The 24256-nt window shown below is 47.1% G+C and overlaps 1 protein-coding gene across 3 annotated transcripts in view; it reads left to right on the plus strand.

The window, feature by feature from the left end:
- ezrb (ezrin b) overlaps nucleotides 1-24256 on the plus strand; it is a 297539-nt gene that overhangs the window by 246739 nt on the left and 26544 nt on the right. The gene's annotated exons all lie outside the window — the stretch shown is intronic.

Raw genomic sequence — 24256 nt, forward strand, 5'->3', positions numbered from 1 at the left:
CCCTATCAACCTGGGTGCCAACTTTCAGGGATCTATGCACGTGGACACCCAGATCCCTCTGTTCATCCACACTACCAAGTATCTTACCATTAGCCCAGTACTCTGTATTCCTGTTACTCCTTCCAAAGTGAATCACCTCACACTTTTCCGCATTAAACTCCATTTGCCACCTCTCAGCCCAGCTCTACAGCTTATCTATGTCCCTCTGTAACCTGCCACTTCCCTCCGCACTGTCTACAACTCCACCGACTTTAGTGTCATCCGCAAATTTACTAATCCATCCTTCCACGCCCTCATCCAAGTCATTAATAAAAATGACAAACAGCAGTGGCCCCAAAACAGATCCTTGCGGTACACCACTAGTAACTGAACTCCAGGATGAATATTTCCCATCAACCACCACCCTTTGTTTTCTTACAGCTAGCCAATTCCTGATCCAAACCACTAAATCACCCTCAATCCCATCTGTCCCTATTTTCTGCAAAAGCTTACCACCTTATCAAACGCTTTCCTGAAATCCATATACACGACATCAACCGCTTTATCCTCATCCACCTCTTTGGTCACCTTCTCAAAGAACTCAATAAGGTTTGTGAGGCACGACCTACCCTTCACAAAACCGTGCTGACTATCCCTAATCAAATTATTCCTTTCCAGGTGATTATAAATCCTATCTCTTATAATCCTTTCCAATACTTTGCCCACAACAGAAGCAAGGCTCACCGGTCTATAATTACCAGGGTTGTCCCTACTCCCCTTCTTGAACAAGGGGACAACATTTGCTATCCTCCAGTCTTCTGGCACTGTTCCAGTAGACAATGACGACACAAAGATCAAAGCCAAAGGCTCTGCAATCTCCTCTCTAGCCTCCCAGAGAATCCTAGGATAAACCCCATCCGGCCCAGGGGACTTATCTATTTTTACCCTTTCCAGAATTGCTAACACCTCCTCCTTATGAACATCAATACCATCCAGTCCAACAGCCTGCATCTCAGTACTCCCCTCAACAACACTGTCCCTCTCCAGTGTGAATACCGACGAAAAATATTCATTTAGTGCCTCTCCTATCTCTTCAGACTCCACGCACAACTTCCCACTCCTGTCCTTGACTGGCCCTAATCTTACCCTAGTCATTCTTTTACTCCTGACATACCTATAGAAAGCTTTAGGGTTTTCCTTGATCCTACCCGCCAAAGACTTCTCATGTCCCCTCCTGGCTCTTAACTCTTTCTTTAGGTCTTTCCTGGCTAACTTGTAACTCTCAAGCGCCCTAACTGAGCCTTCACGTCTCATGTTAACATAAGTCTCCTTCTTCCTCTTCAGAAGAGATTCAACCTCCTCAGTAAACCACGGTTCCCTCACACGTCTGCTTCCTCCCTGCCTGACAGGTACATATTTATCAAGGACGCGTAGTAGCTGTTCCTTGAACAAGTTCCACATTACAATTGTGCCCATCCCCTGCAGTTTCCTTCCCCAACCTATGCCAGCTAAATAGAATAGAATAGAATAGAAACCCTACAGTGCAGAAGGAGGCCATTCGGCCCATCGAGTCTGCACCGACCACAATCCCACCCCACATATTTACCCGCTAATCCCTCTAACCTACGCATCCCAGGACTCTAAGGGGCAATTTTTAACCTGGCCAATCAACCTAACCCGCACATCTTTGGACTGTGGGAGGAAACCGGAGCACCCGGAGGAAACCCACGCAGACACGAGGAGAATGTGCAAACTCCACACAGACAGTGACCCAAGCCGGGATTCGAACCCGGGACCCTGGAGCTGTGAAGCAGCAGTGCTAACCACTGTGCTACCGTGCCGCCTTAAATCTCGCCTAATCGCATCATAATTTCCTTTCCCCCAGCTATAACTCTTGCCCTTTGGTATATACCTATCCTTTTCCATTGCTAAAGTAAACGTAATCGAATTGTGGTCACTGTCACCAAAGTGCTCACCTACCTCCAAATCTAACACCTGGCCTGGTTCATTACCCAGTACCAAATCCAATGTGGCCTCGCCTCTTGTTGATCTATCTACATACTGCGTCAGGAAGCCTTCCTGCACAAACTGGACAAAAACTGACCCCTCTAAAGTACTCGAACTATAGCTTTTCCAGTCAATATTTGTAAAGTTAAAGTCCCCCATAACAACTACCCTGTTACTTTCGCTCCTATCCAGAATCATCTTTGCAATCTTTTCCTCTACATCTCTAGAACTTTTCGGAGGTCTATAAAAAACTCCCAACAGGGTGACCTCTCCTTTCCTGTTTCTAACCTCAGCCCAAACTACCTCAGTAGACGAGTCCTCATCAAATGTCCTTTCTGCCACCGTAATACTGTCCTTGACTAACAATGCCACACCTCCCCCTCTTTTACCACCTTCCCTGCACTTACTGAAACATCTAAACCCCGGAACCTGCAACAACCATTCCTGTCCCTGCTCTATCCATGTCTCCGAGATGGCCACAACATCGAAATCCCAGGTACCAACCCATGCTGCAAACTCACCCACCTTATTCTGGATGCTCCTGGCGTTGAAGTATACACACTTCAAACCGCCTTCCTGCCTGCCAGTACACTCCTGCGACTCTGAAACTCATCCATTACCTCACTACTCTCAACCTCCTGTACACCGGAGCTACAATTCAGGTACCCACCCCCCTGCTGAATTAGTTTAAACCCTCCCGACGAGCATTAGCAAATTTTCCCCCCAAGATATTGGTACCCCTCTGGTTCAAGTGCAGACCATCCTGTTTGTAGAGGTCCCACCTACCCCAGAAAGATCCCCAATTGTCCAGGTATCTGAATTCCTCCCTCCTGCACCATCCCTGTAACCACGTGTTCAACTGCTCTCTCTCCCTATTCCTCTCCTCACTATCACGTGGCACGGGTAACAAACCAGAGATAACAACTTTGTTTGTTCTAACCCCAAGCTTCCACAAGCTTCAGGGATATAGTTGCTCCAGGGAATGAAAATAGATGGGTGACGGTGAGAGGGGCCGGAAGGAAGCAGTCGGTGCAGGGATCCCCTGTGGTCATTCCCCATAGCAACAAGTATTCCACTTTGGATACAGGTGAGGAGGGAGACCTACCAGTGGTAAGCCGCAGTGACCAGATCGCCAGCGCTGAGTCCGTCCCTGTGGCTTAGAAGGGAAATGGGGAGAGCGGTAGAGCTATAGTTATTGGGGACTCGTTTGTTAGAGGGATAGATAGGAGGTTCTGTGGCAACAAGAGAGACTCACGGATGGTATGTTGCCTCCCGGATGCCAGGGTCCGTGACATCTCCGACCATGTCTTCAGGATTCTAAAGGGGGAGGGGGAACAGTCACAAGTCGTGGTGCACGTCGGCACCAAAGACATAGGTAAGAGAGGGGACGGGGATTTAAAACAGGAATTCAGGGAGCTAGGGTGGAAGCTGAGAGCCAGGACAAAACAGGTTGTCATCTCTGGTATGTTGCCGGTGCCACGAGATAGCGAATTGAGGAACAGGGAGAGAGTGCAGTTAAACACATGGATGCAGGGTTGGTGTAGGAGGGAGGGTTTCAGCTATGTGGATAATTGGAACATTTTCTGGGGAAGGTGGGACCTGTACCAACAGGACGGGATGGGGTGCACCTGAACCAGAGGGGCACCAATATCCTGGGAGGGAAATTTGCTACAGCTCTTCGGGGGGGGTTTAAACTAATTTGTCAGGGGGGATGGAAAAAGGAGTTGTAGTCCGGAGGTCAGTGAGTGTAATGAGGTACTGGGAAGGGTATCATGGTCAAAGGTGGGTACCAGCAGACAAGAAGGTGGGTTGAAGTGTGTCTACTTCAATGCAAGGAGCACCCGAAATAAGGTAGGTGATCTTGGGGCGTGGATTGGCACTTGGGACTACGATGTTGTGGCCATTACGGAGACATGGATAGAACAAGGACAGGAATGGTTATTGGAAGTTCCGGGGTATAGATGTTTCAGTAAGTGTAGGGTAGCTGGTAAAAGAGGTGGAGGAGTGGCACTGTTAATCAAGGAGAGTGTAACGGCTGCAGAAAGGCATTTCGAAGGGGATCTGCCTACAGAGGTAATATGGGCTGAGGTTAGGAATAGGAAAGGAGCGGTCACGTTGTTAGGAGTTTACTATAGGCCCCCAAATAGTAATAGAGATGTGGAGCAAGAAATTGCTAAGCAGATTATGGATAGGTGTGGAGGTCACAGGGTAGCTGTCATGGGGGACTTTAACCTTCCAAATATTGATTGGAGCCTTTATAGGTCGAATAGTTCGGATGGGGCAGTTTTTGTGCAGTGTGTGCAGGAGAAGTTCCTGACACAATACGTGGATAAGCCGATAAGAGGTGGGGCCACATTGGATTTGGTAATGGGAAATGAACCGGGCCAAGTGTTGGATTTGGTTGTGGGAGAGCACTTTGGAGATAGTGACCACAATTCGGTGTCTTTTGTTATTGCAATGGAGAGGGAGAGGGCCATGCGGCAGGGCATAGTTTACAATTGGGGGAGAGGTAATTATGATGCAATCAGGCGGGAATTAGGAAGCATAGGATGGGAACAAAAATTGTCAGGGAAAGGCACTAATGAAAAGTGGAACTTTTTCAAGGAACAAATACTGCATGTCCTTGATAGGTATGTCCCTGCTAGGCAGAGAGGAAATGGCCGAGTGAGGGAACCATGGTTCACAAAAGAGGTGGAATGTCTTGTCAAGAGGAAGAAGGAAGCGTATGTAAGGTTGAGAAAACAAGGTTCAGTTGGCTCGATGAAGGGTTACAAGTTAGCAAGAAATGAGCTGAAAAAGGGGCTTAGGAGAGCTAGGAGGGGGCATGTGAAGTCCTTGGCAGGTCGGATCAAGGAAAACCCCAAGGCTTTTTACTCTTATGTGAGGAATAAAAGAATGACCAGGGTGAGGTTGGGGCCGGTCAAGGACGACAGTGGGAATTTGTGCATGGAGTCAGAAGAGATAGGAGAGGTGATGAATGAATACTTTTCTTCGGTGTTCACCAAGGAGAGGGGCCAGGTTTTTGAGGAAGAGAAGGTGTCACAGGCTGATAGGCTGGAGGAAATAGATGTTCAGAGGGAGGATGTACTAGCAATTTTGAATAAACTGAAAGTTGATAAGTTCCCTGGGCCTGATGAAATATATCCTAGGAGTCTTTGGGAGGCAAGGGATGAGATAGCAGAGCCTTTGGCATTGATCTTTGCATCCTCACTGTCCACGGGGGTGGTGCCAGAGGACTGGAGAGTGGCGAATGTGGTTCCTCTTTTAAGAAAGGGAATAGAAATGACCCTGGTAATTATAGGCCGGTTAGTCTTACTTCGGTGGTCGGTAAGTTGATGGAAAAGGTCCTCAGGGATAGGATTTACGACCATTTAGAAAGATGCAGCTTAATCCGGGATAGTCAGCACGGATTTGTGAAGGGCAAGTCTTGCCTCACAAATTTGATAGAATTTTTTGAGGAGGTAACTAAGTATGTAGATGAAGGTAGTGCAGTTGATGTCATATACTTGGATTTTAGTAAGGCGTTTGATAAAGTCCCCCATGGTCGGCTTATGAAGAAAGTAAGGATGTGTGGGATAGAGGGAAGTTTGGCCGATTGGATAGGTAACTGGCTATCTAACAGAATGTGGAGATGCCGGCGTTGGACTGGGGTGAACACAGTAAGAAGTCTCACAACACCAGGTTAAAGTCCAACAGGTTTATTTGGTAGCAAATACCATAAGCTTTCGGAGCATATTGATTGGAGCCTTTATAGGTCGAATAGTTCGGATGGGGCAGTTTTTGTGCAGTGTGCGCAGGAGGGGTTCCTGACACAATATGTGGATAAGCCGACAAGAGGTGGGGCCACATTGGATTTGGTAATGGGAAATGAACCGGGCCAAGTGTTGGATTTGGTTGTGGGAGAGCACTGATCTTTGTCCATTCCACACCCCAACCACTCTGAGTAAAAAACCTACCTCGGACATCCTTCCTATATCTCCCACCATGAACCCTATAGTTATGTCCCCCCGAGTTACCACTCCATTCACCCGAGGAAATAGTCTTTGAACGTTCACTCTATCTATCCCCCTCATCATCTTATAAACCTCTATCAAGTCTCCTCTCAACCTCCTCCGCTCCAAAGAGAAAAGCCCAAGTTCCCTCAACCTTTCCTCATAAGACCTACTTGATAGAGGTTTATAAGATGATGAGGGGGATAGATAGAGTGAACGTTCAAAGACTATTTCCTCGGGTGAATGGAGTGGTAACTCGGGGGGCATAACTATAGGGTTCATGGTGGGAGATATAGGAAGGATGTCCGAGGTAGGTTTTTTACTCAGTGGTTGGGGTGTGGAATGGACTGCCTGCAGGGATAGTGGAGTCAGAAACTTTAGGAACATTTAAGAAGCTATTGGATAGGCACATGGAGTACTTCGGGATGCTAGGGAGGAAATAGCTTGATTTGGGTTTCAGACAAAGCTCGGCACAACATCGTGGGCCGAAGGGCCTGTTCTGTGCTGTACTGTTCTATGTTCTAATCGGGTGACCAGAACTGTACACAGTATTCCAAGTGTGGCCTTACCAATGTCTTGTACAACTTCAACAAGACGTCCCAACTCCTGTATTCAAAGTTCTGACCAATGAAACCAAGCATGCTGAATGCCTTCTTCACCACTCTGTCCACCTGTGACTCTACTTTCAAGGAGCTATGAACATGTACCCCTAGATCTCTTTGTTCGGTAACACTCCCCAATGCCCTCCCATTAACTAAGTCCTGCCTTGGTTCAATCTACCAAAATGCATCACCTCGCATTTATCTAAATTAAACTCCATCTGCCATTCATCAACCCACTTGCCCAATTGATCAAGATCCCATTGCAATCGGAGATAACCTTCTTCACTGTTCGCTATGCCACCAATCTTGGTGTCATCTCCAAACTTACTAACTATGCCTCCTATATTCTCAGCCAAATCATTATCAATGACAAATAACGGTGGACCCAGCACCGATACCTGAGGCTGGTCACTGGCCTCCAGTTTGAAAAACAACCCTCTACAACCACCCTCTAGCTTCTGTCATCAAGCCAATTTTGTATCCATTTAGCTACCTCACCCTGGATCCCATGAGATTGAATCTTGTGCAACAACCTACCATACGGTACCTTGTCAAAGGCCTTGTTAAAGTCCACGTAGACAACATCAACTGCACTGCCCTCATCTACCTTCTTGGTTACCCCTTCAAAAAACTCAAAAAGCCATGCTGACTGTCCCTAATTAGTCCTTGCCTTTCTAAATGCCTGTAGATCCTGTCTCTCAAAATACCTTCCAACAACTTACCCACCACAGATGTGAGGCAAGTTCCCAGGCATTTCCCTGTTTTTTAAACAAAGGCACAACATTTGTCACCCTCCAATCTTCAGGCACCTCATCTGTGACTATCGATGATTCAAGTATCTCTGCTAAGGGACCTGCAATTTCCTCCCTAACCTCCCACGATGTCCTGAGGTACACTTCATCAGGTCCCAGGGATTTATCTACCTTGATACGCTTTAAGACTTCCAGCATCTCCTTCTCAGTACTCCTCAAGACATCAATATTTATTTCCCCAAGTTCCCTAACATCCATACTTTTCTCAACAGTGAATACTGATGAAAAATATTCATTTAGGATTTCATCCATCTCTAGTGGATCTGCAAATAGATGACCTTGTTGATCCTTAAGAAGCCCTACCCTCTCCCTTGTTACTCTTTTGCCCTTTATGTAGAAGCTCTTCGGATTCTCCTTTGCCTTAGCTGCCAAAACAATCACGTATCCCCTTTCTGTCCTCCTGATTACACCTGTGGGAGGTGCACCACCTGCAGCTCCTCCAAGACCTGGAGTTGGATGAGCTGAGGGTCATCAGGGAGGCAGAGAGGGCCATAGACACAAGCTTCAGGGATATAGTTGCTCCAGGGAATGAAAATAGATGGGTGACAGTGAGAGGGGCTGGGAGGAAGCAGTCGGTGTGGGGATCCCCTGTGGTCGTTCCCCTTAGCAACAAGTATTCCACTTTGGATACAGGTGAGGGGGGCGATCTACCAGTGGTAAGCCGCAGTGACCAGATTGCCAGCGCTGAGTCCGTCCCTGTGGCTCAGAAGGGAAAGGGGGAGAGCGGTAGAGCTATAGTTATTGGGGACTCGTTTGTTAGAGGGATAGAAAGGAGGTTCTGTGGCAACAAGAGAGGCTCACAGATGGTATGTTGCCTCCCGGATGCCAGGGTCCGTGACATCTCCGACCGTGTCTTCAGGATTCTAAAGGGGGAGGGGGAACAGTCACAAGTCATGGTGCACGTCGGCACCAAAGACATAGGTAAGAGAGGGGACGGGGATCTAAAACAGGAATTCAGGGAGCTTGGGTGGAAGCTGAGAGCCAGGACAAAACAGGTTGTCATCTCTGGTATGTTGCCAGTGCCACGGGATAGCGAGTTGAGGAACAGGGAGAGAGTGCAGTTAAACACATGGATGCAGGGATGGTGTAGGAGGGAGGGTTTCAGCTATGTGGATAATTGGAACACTTTCTGGGGAAGGTGGGACCTGTACCAACAGGACGGGGTGCACCTGAACCAGAGGGGCACCAATATCCTGGGAGGGAAATTTGCTACGGCTCTTCGGGGGGGGGTTTAAACTAATTTGTCAGGGGGATGGGAAAAGGAGTTGTAGTCCGGAGGTCAGTGAGTGTAGTGAGGTACTGGGAAGGGTATCACGGTCAAAGGTGGGTACCAGCAGACAAGAAGGTGGGTTGAAGTGTGTCTACTTCAATGCAAGGAGCACCCGAAATAAGGTAGGTGAACTTGGGGCGTGGATTGGCACTTGGGACTACGATGTTGTGGCCATTACAGAGACATGGGTAGAACAAGGACAGGAATGGTTGTTGGAAGTTCCAGGGTATAGATGTTTCAGTAAGTGTAGGGTAGCTGGTAAAAGAGGTGGAGGAGTGGCACTGTTAATCAAGGAGAGTGTAACGGCTGCAGAAAGGCATTTCGAAGGGGATCTGCCTACAGAGGTAATATGGGCTGAGGTTAGGAATAGGAAAGGAGTGGTCACGTTGTTAGGAGTTTACTATAGGCCCCCAAATAGTAATAGAGATGTGGAGCAAGAAATTGCTAAGCAGATTATGGATAGGTGTGGGGGTCACAGGGTAGTTGTCATGGGGGACTTTAACTTTCCTAATATTGATTGGAGCCTTTATAGGTCGAATAGTTTGGATGGGGCAGTTTTTGTGCAGTGTGTGCAGGAGGGGTTCCTGACACAATATGTGGATAAGCCGACAAGAGGTGGGGCCACATTGGATTTGGTAATGGGAAATGAACCGGGTCAAGTGTTGGATTTGGTTGTGGGAGAGCACTTTGGAGATAGTGACCACAATTCAGTGTCTTTTGTTATTGCAATGGAGAGGGAGAGGGCCATACGGCAGGGCATAGTTTACAATTGGGGGAGAGGTAATTATGATGCAATCAGGCGGGAATTAGGAAGCATAGGATGGGAACAAAAATTGTCAGGGAAAGGCACTAATGAAAAGTGGAACTTTTTCAAGGAACAAATACTGCGTGTCCTTGATAGGTATGTCCCTGCCAGGCAGAGAGGAAATGGCCGAGTGAGGGAACCATGGTTCACAAAAGAGGTGGAATGTCTTGTCAAGAGGAAGAAGAGAGCATATGTAAGGTTGAGAAAACAAGGTTCAGTTGGCTCGATGGAGGGTTACAAGTTAGCAAGAAATGAGCTGAAAAAGGGGCTTAGGAGAGCTAGGAGGGGGCATGGAGTCAGAAGAGATAGGAGAGGTGATGAATGAATACTTTTCTTCAGTGTTCACCAAGGAGAGGGGCCATGTTTTTGAGGAAGAGCGGGTGTCACAGGCTAATAGGCTGGAGGAAGTAGATGTTCGGAGGGAGGATGTACTAGCAATTTTGAATAAACTGAAAGTTGATAAGTCCCCTGGGCCTGATGAAATATATCCTAGGAGTCTTTGGGAGGCAAGGGATGAGATAGCAGAACCTTTGGCATTGATCTTTGCATCCTCACTGTCCACGGGGGTGGTGCCAGAGGACTGGAGAGTGGCGAATGTGGTTCCTCTGTTTAAGAAAGGGAATAGAAATGACCCTGGTAATTATAGGCCAGTTAGTCTTACTTCGGTGGTCGGTAAGTTGATGGAAAAGGTCCTCGGGGATAGGATTTATGACCATTTAGAAAGATGCAGCTTAATCCGGGATAGTCAGCACGAATTTGTGAAGGGCAAGTCTTGCCTCACAAATTTGATAGAATTTTTTGAGGAGGTAACTAAGTATGTAGATGAAGGTAGTGCAGTTGATGTCATATACATGGATTTTAGTAAGGCATTTGATAAAGTCCCCCATGGTCGGCTTATGATGAAAGTAAGGATGTGTGGGATAGAGGGAAGTTTGGCCGATTGGATAGGTAACTGGCTATCTAGCAGAAGACAGAGGGTGGTGGTGGATGAAAATTTTCGGACTGGAAACCGGTTACCAGCGGAGTGCCACTGGGATCAGTGCTTGGTCCTCTGCTATTTGTCATTTTTATAAATGACTTGGAGGAGGGGGCTGAAGGGTGGATCAGTAAATTTGCTGATGACGCCACGATTGGTGGAGTAGTGGATGAGGTGGAGGGCTGTTGTAGGCTGCAAAGAGACATAGATAGGATGCAGAGCTGGGCTGAAAAATGGCAAATGGAGTTTAACCCTGACAAATGCGAGGTGATTCATTTTGGTAGGACAAATTTAAATGTGGATTACAGGGTCAAAGGTAGGGTTCTGAAGAATGTGGAGGAGCAGAGAGATCTTGGGGTTCATATCCATAGATCTCTGAAGGTTGCCACTCAAGTGGATAGAGCCGTGAAGAAGGCCTATAGTGTGTTGGCGTTCATTAACAGGGGGTTTGAGTTTAAGAGCCGTGGGGTTATGCTGCAACTGTACAGGACCTTGGTGAGACCACATTTGGAATATTGTGTGCAGTTCTGCTCACCTCACTATAAGAAGGATGTGGAGACACTGGAAAGAGTGCAAAGGAGATTTACCAGGATGCTGCCTGGTTTGGAGGGTAAGTCTTATGAGGAAAGGTTGAGGGAACTTGGGCTTTTCTCTTTGGAGCAGAGGAGGTTGAGAGGAGACTTGATAGAGGTTTATAAGATGATGAGGGGGATAGATAGAGTGAACGTTCAAAGACTATTTCCTCGGGTGAATGGAGTTGTAACTAGGGTTCATGGTGGGAGATATAGGAAGGATGTCCGAGGTAGGTTTTTTACTCAGAGAGTGGTTGGGGTGTGGAATGGACTGCCTGCAGTGATAGTGGAGTCAGAAAATTTAGGAACATTCAAGAAGCTATTGGATAGGCACATGGAGTACTTCGGGATGATAGGGAGGAAATAGCTTGATCTGGGTTTCAGACAAAGCTCGGCACAACAACGTGGGCCGAAGGGCCTGTTCTGTGCTGTACTGTTCTATGTTCTAGAGTAGGAAAGACCTCAAAAAGAGGTCACGAAATGTTTTTGGCAGACTTAAGGAGAGCCCTAAGGCATTTTATTCAAATGTCAGGAACAAAAGAGTTGTCAGGGAAAAAGTCGGACCTCTCAGGGACAAAGGAGGGGAATTATGCTTAGAACCCAAGGGAATAGGCGAGATCCTAAATGAATACTTTGCATCGGTATTCATAAATGAGAGGGGCTTGTTGACTGGGAGTGTCTCAGAGGGAGGTGTTGACCCGTTAGAGAGAATCTCCATTACAAGGGAGGAAGTGTTAGGTTTTTTAGGTAACATTAAAACTGACACATCCCCAGGGCCTGATGGCATCTATCCTAGACTGCTCAGGGAGACGAGAGATGTAATTGTTGGGCCTCTGACGGAAATCTTTGTCTCTTCGTTTGACACAGGTAAGGTCCCTGCGGATTGGAGAATAGTGAATGTGATACCGTTATTTAAGAAGGGTAGCAGGGATAACTCGGGTAATTATAGGCCAGTGAGTTTGACGTCCGTGGTAGGGACGTTGTTGGAGAGGATTCTTAGAGACAGGATGTATGTGCATTTAGAACGGAACAATCTCATTAGTGACAGACAGCATGGTTTTGTAAGAGGGAGGTCGTGCCTTACAAATTTGGTGGAGTTTTTTGAGGAAGTGACAAAAACGGTTGACGAAGGAAGGGCCGTGGATGTCGTCTATATGGATTTCAGTAAGGCATTTGACAAAGTCCCTCATGGCAGGTTGGTTAAGAAGGTTAAGGCTCATGGGATACAAAGAGAGGTGGCTAGATGGATAGAAAACTGGCTTGGCCACAGGAGACAAAGGGTAGCAGTCGAAGGGTCTTTTTCCGGCTGGAGGTCTGTGACCAGTGGTGTTCCGCAGGGCTCTGTACTGGGACCTCTACTATTTGTGATATATATAAATGATTTGGAAGAAGGTGTAACTGGTGTTATCAGCAAGTTTGCGGATGACACGAAGATGGCTGGACTTGCGGATAGCGATGAACATTGTCAGACAATACAGCAGGATATAGATAGGCTGGAAAATTGGGCGGAGAAATGGCAGATGGAATTTAATCCAGATAAATGCGAGGTGATGCATTTTGGAAGAACTAATGTAGGGGGGAGTTATACAATAAATGGCAGAGCCATCAAGAGTATAGAAACACAGAGGGACCTAGGTGTGCAAGTCCACAAATCCTTGAAGGTGGCAGCACAGATGGTGAAGAAGGCATATGCTATGCTTGCCTTTATAGAACGGGGTATAGAGTATAAAAGCTGGAGTCTGATGTTGCGGCTGTATAGGCCGCATTTGGAGTACTGCGTCCAGTTCTGGTCGCCGCACTACCAGAAGGACGTGGAGGCTTTAGAGAGAGTGCAGAGAAGGTTTACCAGGATGTTGCCTGGTATGGAGGGTCTTAGCTATGAGGAGAGATTGGGTAAACTGGGCATGTTCTCCCTGGAAAGACAGAGAATGAGGGGAGACCTAATAGAGGTGTACAAAATTATGAAGGGTACAGATAGGGTGAACAGTGGGAAGCTTTTTCCCAGGTCGGAGGTGACGATCACGAGGGGTCACGGGCTCAAGGTGAGAGGGGCGAGATATAACTCAGATATCAGAGGGATGTTTTTCACACAGAGAGTGATGGGGGCCTGGAATGCGCTGCCAAGTAGGGTGGTGGAGGCAGATTGGCTGGCATCGTTTAAGACTTAGCTGGATAGTCACATGAGCAGTCTGGGAATGGAGGGATACAAACAAATGGTCTAGTTGGACCAAGGAGCGGCACAGGCTTGGAGGGCCGAAGGGCCCTGTTTCCTGTGCTGTACTGTTCTTTGTTCTTTGTATTCAGGAGAAATTTCTCATTCAGTATGTGGATGGTCCGACTCGAGAATGGGCAAAACTTGACCTCCTCTTGGGAAATAAGGAAGGACAGGTGACAGAAGTGGTAGTAAGGGATCACTTTGAGACCAGTGACCATAATTCCATTAGCTTTAAGATAGCTATAGAGAATGATAGGTCTGGCCCAAAAGTTAAAATTCTAAATTGGGGCAAGGCCAATTTTGATGGTATCAGGCAGGAACTTTCAATAGTTAATTGGGGGAGTCCGTGGGAAGGCAAAGGGATATCTGGTAAGTGGCAGGCTCTCAAAATTGTGTGAACCAGGGTAAGCACATTCCTCTGAGAGTGAAGGGCAAGGCTGGTAGAAGTTGGGAACCCTGGATGACTCAGGATATTGAGGCCCTGGTCAAGGAAAAGAAGGGGGCATATGACATGCATAGGCAACAGGGATCAAGTGGACCCATTGAAGAGTATAGAGGGTATAGGAATAGAGTTGAGAGAGAAATCAGGAGGGCGAAAAGTGGATTGTTTTGGCAGATAAGGCAAAGGAGAATCCAAAGAGCTTATACAAATACAAAAAGGGCAAAAGAGTAACTAGGGAGAAAGTAGGACCTCTTCAGGATCAACAAGGTCATCTATGTGCGTGGGTGAGATCCTAAATGAATATTTCTCATCAGTATTCACTGTTGAGAAAATCATGGATGTGAGGGAACTTGGGGAAATAAATAGTGATGTCTTGAGGAGTGTACATATCACAGAGAAGAAGGTGCTGGACGTCTTAAAGCGCATCAATATAGATAAATCCCCGGGACCTGATGACGTGTATCCCAGGACATTGTGGGAGGCTAAGCAGGAAATTGTGTCCCCCCCGAGCAGAGATATTTGAATCATAGAAACATAGAACATAGAAAAACTACAGCACGAAAACAGGCCCTTCGGCCCCACAAGTTGTGCCGAACATATCCCTACCTTTTAGGCCTACCTATAACCCCCCATCCTATTAAGTCCCATGTACTCATCCAGGAGTCTCTTAAAAGACCCTATTGAGTTTGCCTCCACCACCACTGACGGCAGCTGATTCCACTTGCCCACCACCCTCTGTGTGAAAACTTACCCCTAACATTTCCCCTGTACCTACCCCCCAGCACCTTAAACTTGTGTCCTCTCATAGCAGCCATTTCCACTCTGGGAAAAAGCCTCTGAGAGTCCACCCGATCTATGCCTCTCAACATCTTATATACCTCTATTAGATCTCCTCTCATTCTACGTCTCTCCAAGGAGAAAAGACCGAGCTCCCTCAGCCTATCCTCATAAGGCATGCCACTTAATCCAGGCAACATCCTCTGCACCTTTTCAATCTTTTCCACATCCTTCCTGTAATGAGGCGACCAGAACTGAGCACAGTACTCCAAGTGGGGTCTGACGAGGGTCTTATATAGCTGCATCATTATCCCCGGACTCCTAAACTCAATCCCTCGATTGATAAAGGCCAGCACACCATACGCCTTCTTAACCACCTCCTCCACCTGTGGGGCCGATTTTAGAGTCCTATGGACCCGGACCCCAAGGTCCTTCTGATCCTCTACAGTACTAAGAGTCTTTCCCTTTATATTGTACTCCTTCATCCCATTTGACCTGCCAAAATGGACCACTACGCATTTATCTGGGTTGAAGTCCATCTGCCACTTGTCCGCCCAGTCTTGCATCCTATCTATGTCCCTCTGTAACTTCTGACATCCCTCCAGATTATCCACAACCCCACCAACCTTCGTGTTGTCGGCAAACTTACCAACCCATCCCTCCACTTCCTCATCCAGGTCATTTATGAAAATGGCAAACAGCAAGGGTCCCAGAACAGATCCCTGGGGCACACCGCTGGTGACCGACCTCCATTTAGAAAAAGACCCATCTATACCCACTCTCTGCCTCCTTTGGGCAAGCCAGTTCTGGATCCACAGGGCAGCAGCCCCTTGGATCCCATGCCCTCTCACTTTTTCGAGAAGCCTTGCTTGGGAGACCTTATCGAACGCCTTGCTAAAATCCATATAAACCACATCTACTGCTTTCCCTTTGTCAATGTGTTTATTCACATTTTCGAAGAACTCCACCAGGCTCGTAAGGCACGATCTGCCTTTGACAAAGCCATGCTGAGTATTCTTGAGCATACTAAACCTCTCTAAATGCTCATAAATCTTGTCCCTCAAGATCTTCTCCATCAGCTTACCAACCACTGAAGTTAGACTCACCAGTCGGTAATTTCCTGGGCTATCCCTATTCCCCTTCTTGAAAATAGGAACCACATCCGCAATCCTCCGACACCTCTCCCGTCCCCATCAACGATGCAAAGATCATTGCCAGAGGCTCTGCAATCTCTTCCCTCGTCTCCCACAGTAACCTGGGGTACATCCCATCCGGACCCGGCGACTTATCTATCTTGATGCCATTCAAAGATTCAATCACAACCTCTTTGTTAAGTCCACATACTCAAGCTTTTCAGTCCACCGCAAGCCCGCAGTACATCCACCCAAGTCCTTCTCGTCTATGAAAACCGAGGCAAAATACTCATTAAGCCCCTCTGCCATTTCTACTGGCTCCGTACAGATTTTCCCGCCTTCACCTTTTATAAGCCCTATTCCTTCACGTCTCATCCTTTTACTCTTCACATATTTATAGAACGCCTTAGGGTTTTCCTTAATCCTACCTGCCAAGGCCTTCTCGTGACCCCTTCTGGCTCTCCTAATTTCCTCCTTTAGTCCCTTCCTACAAGCCGTATACTCATCTAGATCCCTATCTTCGCCAAGCTCTCTGAACCTTTTGTATGCTTTCCTTTTCTTCTCGACTAGGTCCCGCACAGCTTTCATGCACCACGGTTCCTTTAACTTACCAACTCCTCCCTGTCTGCTCGGAACATTGTCCCGTAGAACCCTAGACAGACATTCCTTGAAAAACTGCCACCTCTCTTCAGTAGATTTCCCCGAGAATACCTCCTCCCAATTTACTCCTCTAATTTGCTGCCTTATAGAATTCATAGAAACCCTACAGTGCAGAAGGAGGCCATTTGGCCCATCGAGTCTGCACCGAACACAATCCCACCCAGGCCCTTCCCCCACATATTTACCCGCTAATCCCTCTAACCTACGCATCTCAGGACTCTAAGGGGCAATTTTTAATCTGGCCAATCAACCTAACCCGCACATCTTTAGACTGTGGGAGGAAACCTACGCAGACACGAGGAGAATGTGCAAACTCCACACAGGCAGTGACCCAAGCCGGGAATAGAACCCATCTCCCTGGAGCTGTGAAGCAGCAGTGCTAACCACTGTGCTACCATGCCGCCCCTTGTCTTCATATTTCCCCTTACTCCATATAAACACTTTCCTCGCTTGCCTGATCCTCTCTTTTTCCAATGCAAGCATAAAGGAGATAGAGTTATGATTGCTATCCCCATGATGCTCTCCCACTGAGAGATCTGACACCTGGCCAGGTTCATTGGTCAGTATCAGATCAAGTACAGCCTCTCCTCTTGTAGGCTTGTCCACATGCTGTGTCAGGAAACCCTCCTGAACACACCTAACGAACTCCTCCCCATCCAATCCCCTTACCCTAGGGATGTTCCAATCTATGTTTGGGAAATTAAAGTCTCCCATCACAACAACTCTGCTATTATTGCAACTCTCCAGGATCTGTTTCCCTATCTGCTCCTCCACCTCCCTGTTACTATTGGGCGGCCTATAGAAAACTCCCAGCAAAGTGATCGACCCCTTCCCACTCTGAACTTCCACCCACAGAGACTCTGTAGACAATCCCTCCACAGCATACACCTTCTCTACAGCTGTGACACTATCCCTGATCAGCAGTGCCACTCCACCCCCTCTCTTGCCTCCCTCCCTGTCCTTCCTGAAACATCTGAATCCTGGCACCTGGAGTATCCAGTCCTGTCCCTGAGACAACCAAGTCTCTGTAATGGCCACCACATCACACTTCCAGGCATCGATCCACGCTCTGAGCTCATCCCCTTTTGTTCACTATTCTCCTGGCATTAAAGTAAACACATCTCTATCCTTTGGTCTGAGCTCTCCCCTTCTCTATCCCCCGTCCATCCTCCCTCTTGCACTGTCTATAACCCTTCTCTGTTTGCGAGCTAACTTCCTCGCTCCCAGTCACCTCGTCTCGATCCCCTCCCCCCAACCTATCTAGTTTAAACTCTCCCCAGTAGCCTTAGCCAACCTTCCTGCCAGGGTATTGGTCCCCCTGGAATTCAAGTGCCACCCGTTTTTTGTGTACAGGTCACACCTGCCCCTAAAGAGGTTCCAATGGTCCAGGAACCTGAATCCCTGCCCCCTGCACCAGTCCCTCAGCCACACATTCATCCTCTACCTCACTCCATTCCTGCCCTCACCTTCCCGTGGCACAGGCAGCAATCCTGAGATTACTACCTTTGCTTTCCTCCTTAGCTGTCTCCCTAGTTCCCTATACTCTCTTTTCATGACCCCTTCCCCCTTCCTTCCCACATCAGCGGCACCAATATGTACCGCTACCTCTGGCTCCTCTCCCTTCCCCCTCAGGATTTCTGGGACTCGACCAGCGACATCCTGGATCCCGGTGCCAGGGAATCCGAGACTCCCGCCTGCCTCCGCAAAAACGCCTGTCCGACCCCCTTACTGTCGAGTCCCCGATTAACACTGCCTTCCTCTTTTCCTTAGCCCTCTGAGTTACCGGGCCGGACTCCACTCCAGAGACACGGCCACTGCTGCTTCTCTCAGGCGGGCTGTCCCCCCCAGCAGTACTCAGGCAGGAGTGCTTGTTGTGTAGGGGCACATCCACCGGGGTGCTCTCAATCACCTCAGCTTTACCCTTCCTGGCCGTCACCCACTTGGCCTCCACCCGTGGCCCTGGTGTGACCACCTGATGATAGCTCTTGTCTGTCACCTCCTTATTCTCCCTTAACAGCCTAAGATCCTCGAGCTGCAGTTCCAGCTCCCTAACACGGCCCCTCAGAAACCGCAGCTCGACACACCACTCACAGAAATCGATGTCCAGGAGGCCAGGTGCCTCCAGGACCTCCCACATCCTACACTGGGAACAACACACTGGCTTCAGACTCATATTTGAACCTTTTTACCAAGGTACACAGAGAAAAGTAAATAAGAATTAAAACTCACTCCTGCTCGCCCTGTCTCCCAAAGCCCTGTGAGCCAAAGCCTTTGTAGCTCTCACTCCGCTGCCCGCTCCCGACACTGCCCGCTGTACACTGCAGCCTACCTTTTATACATTGTGCGCTTAAAAAACCCTTCCCAGACTCCTTAGTGGCCCACTTCCGGTTTTCAGTTTAAAATTAAGAAAAGAAAAAAACGACTCGAAAAATGAAGGCAAAAAACACACTAAATAAATAAATAAATAAATCTCTCACCAGCACTCTTGCCACAAATCACTCCCTCTCTGCTTGCTCCAGTGGAACAATCATTGATAGTCACAGGTGAGGTGCCTGAAGATTGGAGGGTGGCAAATATTGTGTCTTTGTTTAAGAAGGGCTGCAGGAAAAAGCCTGGGAACTACAGACCGGTGAGCATAACGTCTTTAGTGGGTATGTTGTTTGAAGGTATTTTGAGAGACAGGATCTACAGGCATCTAGAGATGCCCTCTACCAATAACAGCTAACACTCCGTACACCTTCTTAACAACCCTATCAACCTGGGTGCCAACTTTCAGAGATCTATGCACATGGACACCAAGATCTCTCTGTTCATCCACACTACCAAGTATCTTACCATTAGCCCAGTACTCTGTAATCCTGTTACTCCTTCCAAAGTGAATCACCTCATACTTTTCTGCATTGGACTCCATTTGCCACCCCTCAGCCCAGCACTGCAGCTTATCTATGTCCCTCTGTAACCTGCAACAACCTTCCGCACTGTCTACAACTCCACCGACTTTAGAGTCATCCGCAAATTTACTAACCCACCCTTCTACGCCCTCATCCAGGTCATTAATAAAAATGACAAACAGCAGTGGCCCCAAACAGATCCTTGCGGTACACCACTAGTAACTGAACTCCAGGATGAACATTTCCCATCAACCACCACCCTCTGTCTTCTTACAGCTAGCCAATTCCTGATCCAAACCGCTAAATCACCCTCAATCCCATGCCTCCGTATCTTCTGCAATAGCTTACCATGGGGAACCTGATCAAACGCTTTACTGAAATCCATATACACCACATCAACTACTTTATCCTTATCCACCTCTTTGGTCACCTTCTCAAAGAACTCAATAAGGTTTGTGAGGCACGACCTACCCTTCACAAAACCGTGTTGACTATCCCTGATCAAATTATTCCTTTCTAGATGATTATAAATCCTATCTCTTATAATCCTTTCCAAAACTTTGCCCACAACAGAAGTAAGGCTCACCGGTCTATAATTACCAGGGTTGTCTGTACTCCCCTTTTTGAACAAGGGGACAACATTTGCGATCCTCCAGTCTTCTGGCACTGTTCCTGTAGACAATGATGACATAAACGATCAAAGCCAAAGGCTCTGCAATCTCCTCTCTAGCCTCCCAGAGAATCCTGGGATAAATCCCATCCGGCCCAGGGGACTTATCTATTTTCACACTTTCCAGAATTGTTAACACCTCCTCCTTATTAACCTCAATCCCGTCTAGTCCAATAGCCTGTATCTCAGTATTCTCGACAACATTGTCTTTTTCCTGCGTGAATACTGACGAAAAATATTCATTTAGCGCCTCTCCTATCTCTTCAGGCTCCACGCACAACTTCCCACTACTGTCCTTGACTGGCCCTAATCTTACCCTAGTCATTCTTTTATTCCTGACATACCTATAGAAGGCTTTCGGGTTTTCCTTGATCCTACCTGCCAAAGACTTCTCATGTCCCCTCCTGGCTCCTCCTAACTCTTTCTTTAGGTCCTTCCTGGCTAACTTGTAACTCTCAAGCGCCCTAACTGAGCCTTCACGTCTCATCTTTACATAAGTCTCCTCCTTCCTCTTCTCAAAAGATTCAACTTCTTTAGTAAACCACGGTTCCCTCGCTCGACCACTTCCTCCCTGCCTGACAGGTACATTCTTATCAAGGACACGCAGTAACTGTTATAGAATCATAGAATCCCTACAGTGCAGAAGGAGGCCATTCGGCCCATCGAGTCTGCACCGACCACAATCCCACCCAGGCCCCACCCCCACATATTTTACCCTCTAACCTACGCATCTCAGGACTCTAAGGGGCAATTTTTTTAACCTGGCCAATCAACCTAACCCGCACATCTTTGGACTGTGGGAGGAAACCGGAGCACCCGGAGGAAACCCACGCAGACACGAGGAGAATGTGCAAACTCCACACAGACAGTGACCCGAGCCGGGAATCGAACCCAGGACCCTGGAGCTGTGAAGCAGCAGTGCTAACCACTGTGCTACCGTGCCGCCTTGAACAAGCTCCACATTTCAATTGTGCTCAGCCCCTGCAGTTTCCTTCCACATCCTATGCATCCTAAATCTCGCCTAATCGCATCGTAATTTCCTTTCCCCCAGCTATAACTCTTGCCCTTCTGTATATACCTATTCCTTTCCATCGCTAAAGTAAACGTAACCGAATTGTGGTCACTATCACCAAAGTGCTCCCCTACCTCCAAATCTAACACCTGGTCTGGTTCGTTATCCAGTACCAAATCCAATGTGGCCTCGATGGCAGAAGAAATCAGCCACAAAAAAAGAACATTCCAGAAGACGACAGACCTGGTTATATTTTGCGAGTGACTAAAAATTCTAATCTTTTTGTTAATAAGTGGGAATTGTAATTATCTAAACAGTATTCCATTAGAATAGTGTTTTATTTGGTTTGTTAATAGTTTAGTTAACCTGTTTACTGTTAGATAGATAAATAAAGTGTTACTTGTTGCCTTTACAGTGGGAGTCTCAGGTAGTTATTTTGATTTGACCACTAAAAGCTGTTTAAGGGTGGATAATTCCCCTTCTCACAAAAACTTTAACAGATTATGAAGGGAGGTACTTCTCTTTGAGTTGTTGAGTATTAGTCCTCAGAGAGGAGATCAACCTCCTTCGTAGCAATAGCGTTGGTTGGAGGACCGAGAATCATAGAATCCTACAGTGCAGAAGTAGGCCATTTTTGCCCATCGAGTCAGCAGCGACCACAATCCCACCCAGGCCCTATCCCCACAACCCCATGCACTTACCCTAGCTAGTCCTCCTGACACTAAGGGGCAATTTAGCATGGCCAATCCACTTAACCTGCACATCTTTGGCCTTTGGGAGGAAACCGGAGCACCCGGAGGAAACGCACGCAGGCATGGCAAGAACATGCAAACTCCACGCAAACAGTGACCCAAGCCAAGAATCGAACCCAGGTCCCTGGTGCTGTGAGGCAGCAGTGCTAACCACTGTGTTGCCCATATGTGGCAAAGATCTCTTGCTCGAACCTTTACATGAAGATGTAGGGGTTCAAATTTGGTCCCCGTGGCTGTTCCGTGTCTCTGGATGAAAAACTGGTTGTCAAAGGTAAGATGTTGTGGTCAAGGATGAAGTGGATGGGTTGTAGGGTGGTGTGTGGAAATTGGCTGTTGTTGGTGTTGAGTGCTGAGGTTGTTGCAGCGATGCCGTCATCATAGGGGAAGTTGATGTAAAGTGCCGAGGCGAACATTGTGACGAGGAGTGATCCTGGTTCGATTTATAATTATAAAATTATGAGGAGCGTAGATAAGGTGAACAGTTGGAAGCTTTTTCCCAGGGCAGAAATGACAATTACAAGCGGGCACAAGTTCAAGGTAAGGGGGGAAAGGTTCAGTAGAGATCTGCGGAGGAAGTTTTTATGATGTGGAGATGCCGGCGTTGGACAGTAAGAGTTTTAACAACACCAGGTTAAAGTTAATAAACCTGTTGGACTTTAACCTGGTGTTGTTAAAACTCTTACTGGGGAAGTTTTTACACAGAGGATAGTGGCGGCCTGGAATGCACTGCCAAGTGAGATGGTTAAGGCGGACACATTAACAACATTTAAGACTTATCTGGGTAGACACATGAACAGGGCGAGAAAAGAGGGATGCAGCCAGTTGGTCTAAATAGGACAACGTGAGGGCCGAAGGTCCTGTTCCTGTGCTGTACTGTTCTTTGCTCTTTGACTTGTCTGTGGGTGCTGTGGTGTAAGAGGCCTGTGGTGTCTCAACAGAAGCTGAGGGTTCCTTGTATGATGGATGTCCTATATGTAACCTGAGAGATTCTCTTACAGGGAGAAGATATGATGGGACATCCAGGTATGTTTGGTTTGTGTGTCTTTGGGAGGCAGGAGAAGTCTCCAACGTGGGTTGAGAGTGAGTAGGATGCTTTGAAAGTCTGGATCGAGGGTCTTGATCAGTCTGTTGAGTTGATGGGTGTGTTCTCTGGTTGGATCGGTGGGTAATCATTTAAGTGCTCCTGATTGTTTGGTTGTTTGTACACTTCTTCGCAATAGTACATGCTCTTCTGTATGACAATGGCTCCTCCTTTGTCTGCTAGTTTGATGATGAAGTTACAGTTAGTCTTGGGAGTGTAGGTGGTGTTGTGTTGTGCTTGGGTGATGTTCTGCGCCAACTTGTAAGTGCAGCTGATGAATCTGGTGTTGATGCATCTCCTGACAGTTTGAGCATACATGTCGAGCTTAGGGCAGCGGCCTTGTGGAGGTGCCCAATTCGACTTTTTCTACTTCGTTTGCTGCAATTGTTCCCTACAAACCAAGATCTAAATCGTTAGTGTAGTGTCTAACCACTCTATAATTCTTGCACTTCTTTATAATTCCTTGGAAATTTTGTTCACTACATCCTTTCCACCGGTTATGGCCTACAGAATATACAGAGCAATGTGGTGCTACCTCTGTATATCAGGAAAAGCAAGAGTCCCAACACTAACCCCTGGTGAACACCACATCAAACCTTCTTCCAGCCTGAAAAATATCCATTTACCATTATTCTCTGCTTCCTATTATTCATCCAATTTTGTATCCACATTGTTACTGTCCCTTTTGTTCCATTAGCTATAACCGTGACACTGTATCAAATGCCTTCTGAAAGTCCGTGTACACCACATCAACAGCATTACCCTTAATGGTCCTTCTGTTGCCTCCTCAAAAAAAACCCAGCAAGTTGGTTAAACACGATTTCTCCCTTTAGAAATCCATGCTTGCTCCTCTTAATCGACTCTCATTTTTCCGTGTGACTACTGATTCTATCCTCAATAATGTCTGCTGCTTCATCTCACCCCATATCTCTTGTATTTTCCACAAAATTCTGTATTTGTTTGCCATACCTTTCTACCTCATGTGAATGTACCCAGACTATCTCTTCAAAGACCATCCATTACCCATTTACAATTTGGCTCACCAATCATTGCTTCAAATTTATTAGGACCAGATTGATTCTTAACCATGGAAGTTGGCTGTCCTCTAATTATTCTTACTCTGGATTGCAACTTGTCCTTCTCCATAGACAACCTAGCCTCATGATACAATGATAACTTGGTCCACCTCATTCCCAAGAATCAGATCCAGCAATGCCTCCTTCCTGGTATAGAAAACTCTGCTGAACACATTCTAGAAACATTTTTCCTACCCTTTTTACCCTATTACTGTCCAGGCTGTACTGGCATAATAACCTCTCTATAATTCTTGCACTTCTCTATAATTCCGTGGAAATTTGATTCCCTACATCCTTTCCACTGGTTGTGGCCTACAGAATATCTCCAGCAATGTGGTGCTACCTCTATATTTCCTTACCTTTAATGAAATAGATCCCGCCTTTGATCCTCTGGGACATCCTCTCACTCCAGCACTACAATGTTCTCGTTAATTAATATAGGTAACTCTCCTCTTTTCTTTCCTACCCTATCTTTCCTGAACACCTACATCTAGGAATGTTTAATTCCTGGTCCTGTCCTCCTTTGAGCCAA

The sequence above is a fragment of the Mustelus asterias genome, chromosome 15 (genome assembly GCF_964213995.1).
Source record: "Mustelus asterias chromosome 15, sMusAst1.hap1.1, whole genome shotgun sequence".
NCBI lineage: Eukaryota > Metazoa > Chordata > Chondrichthyes > Carcharhiniformes > Triakidae > Mustelus > Mustelus asterias.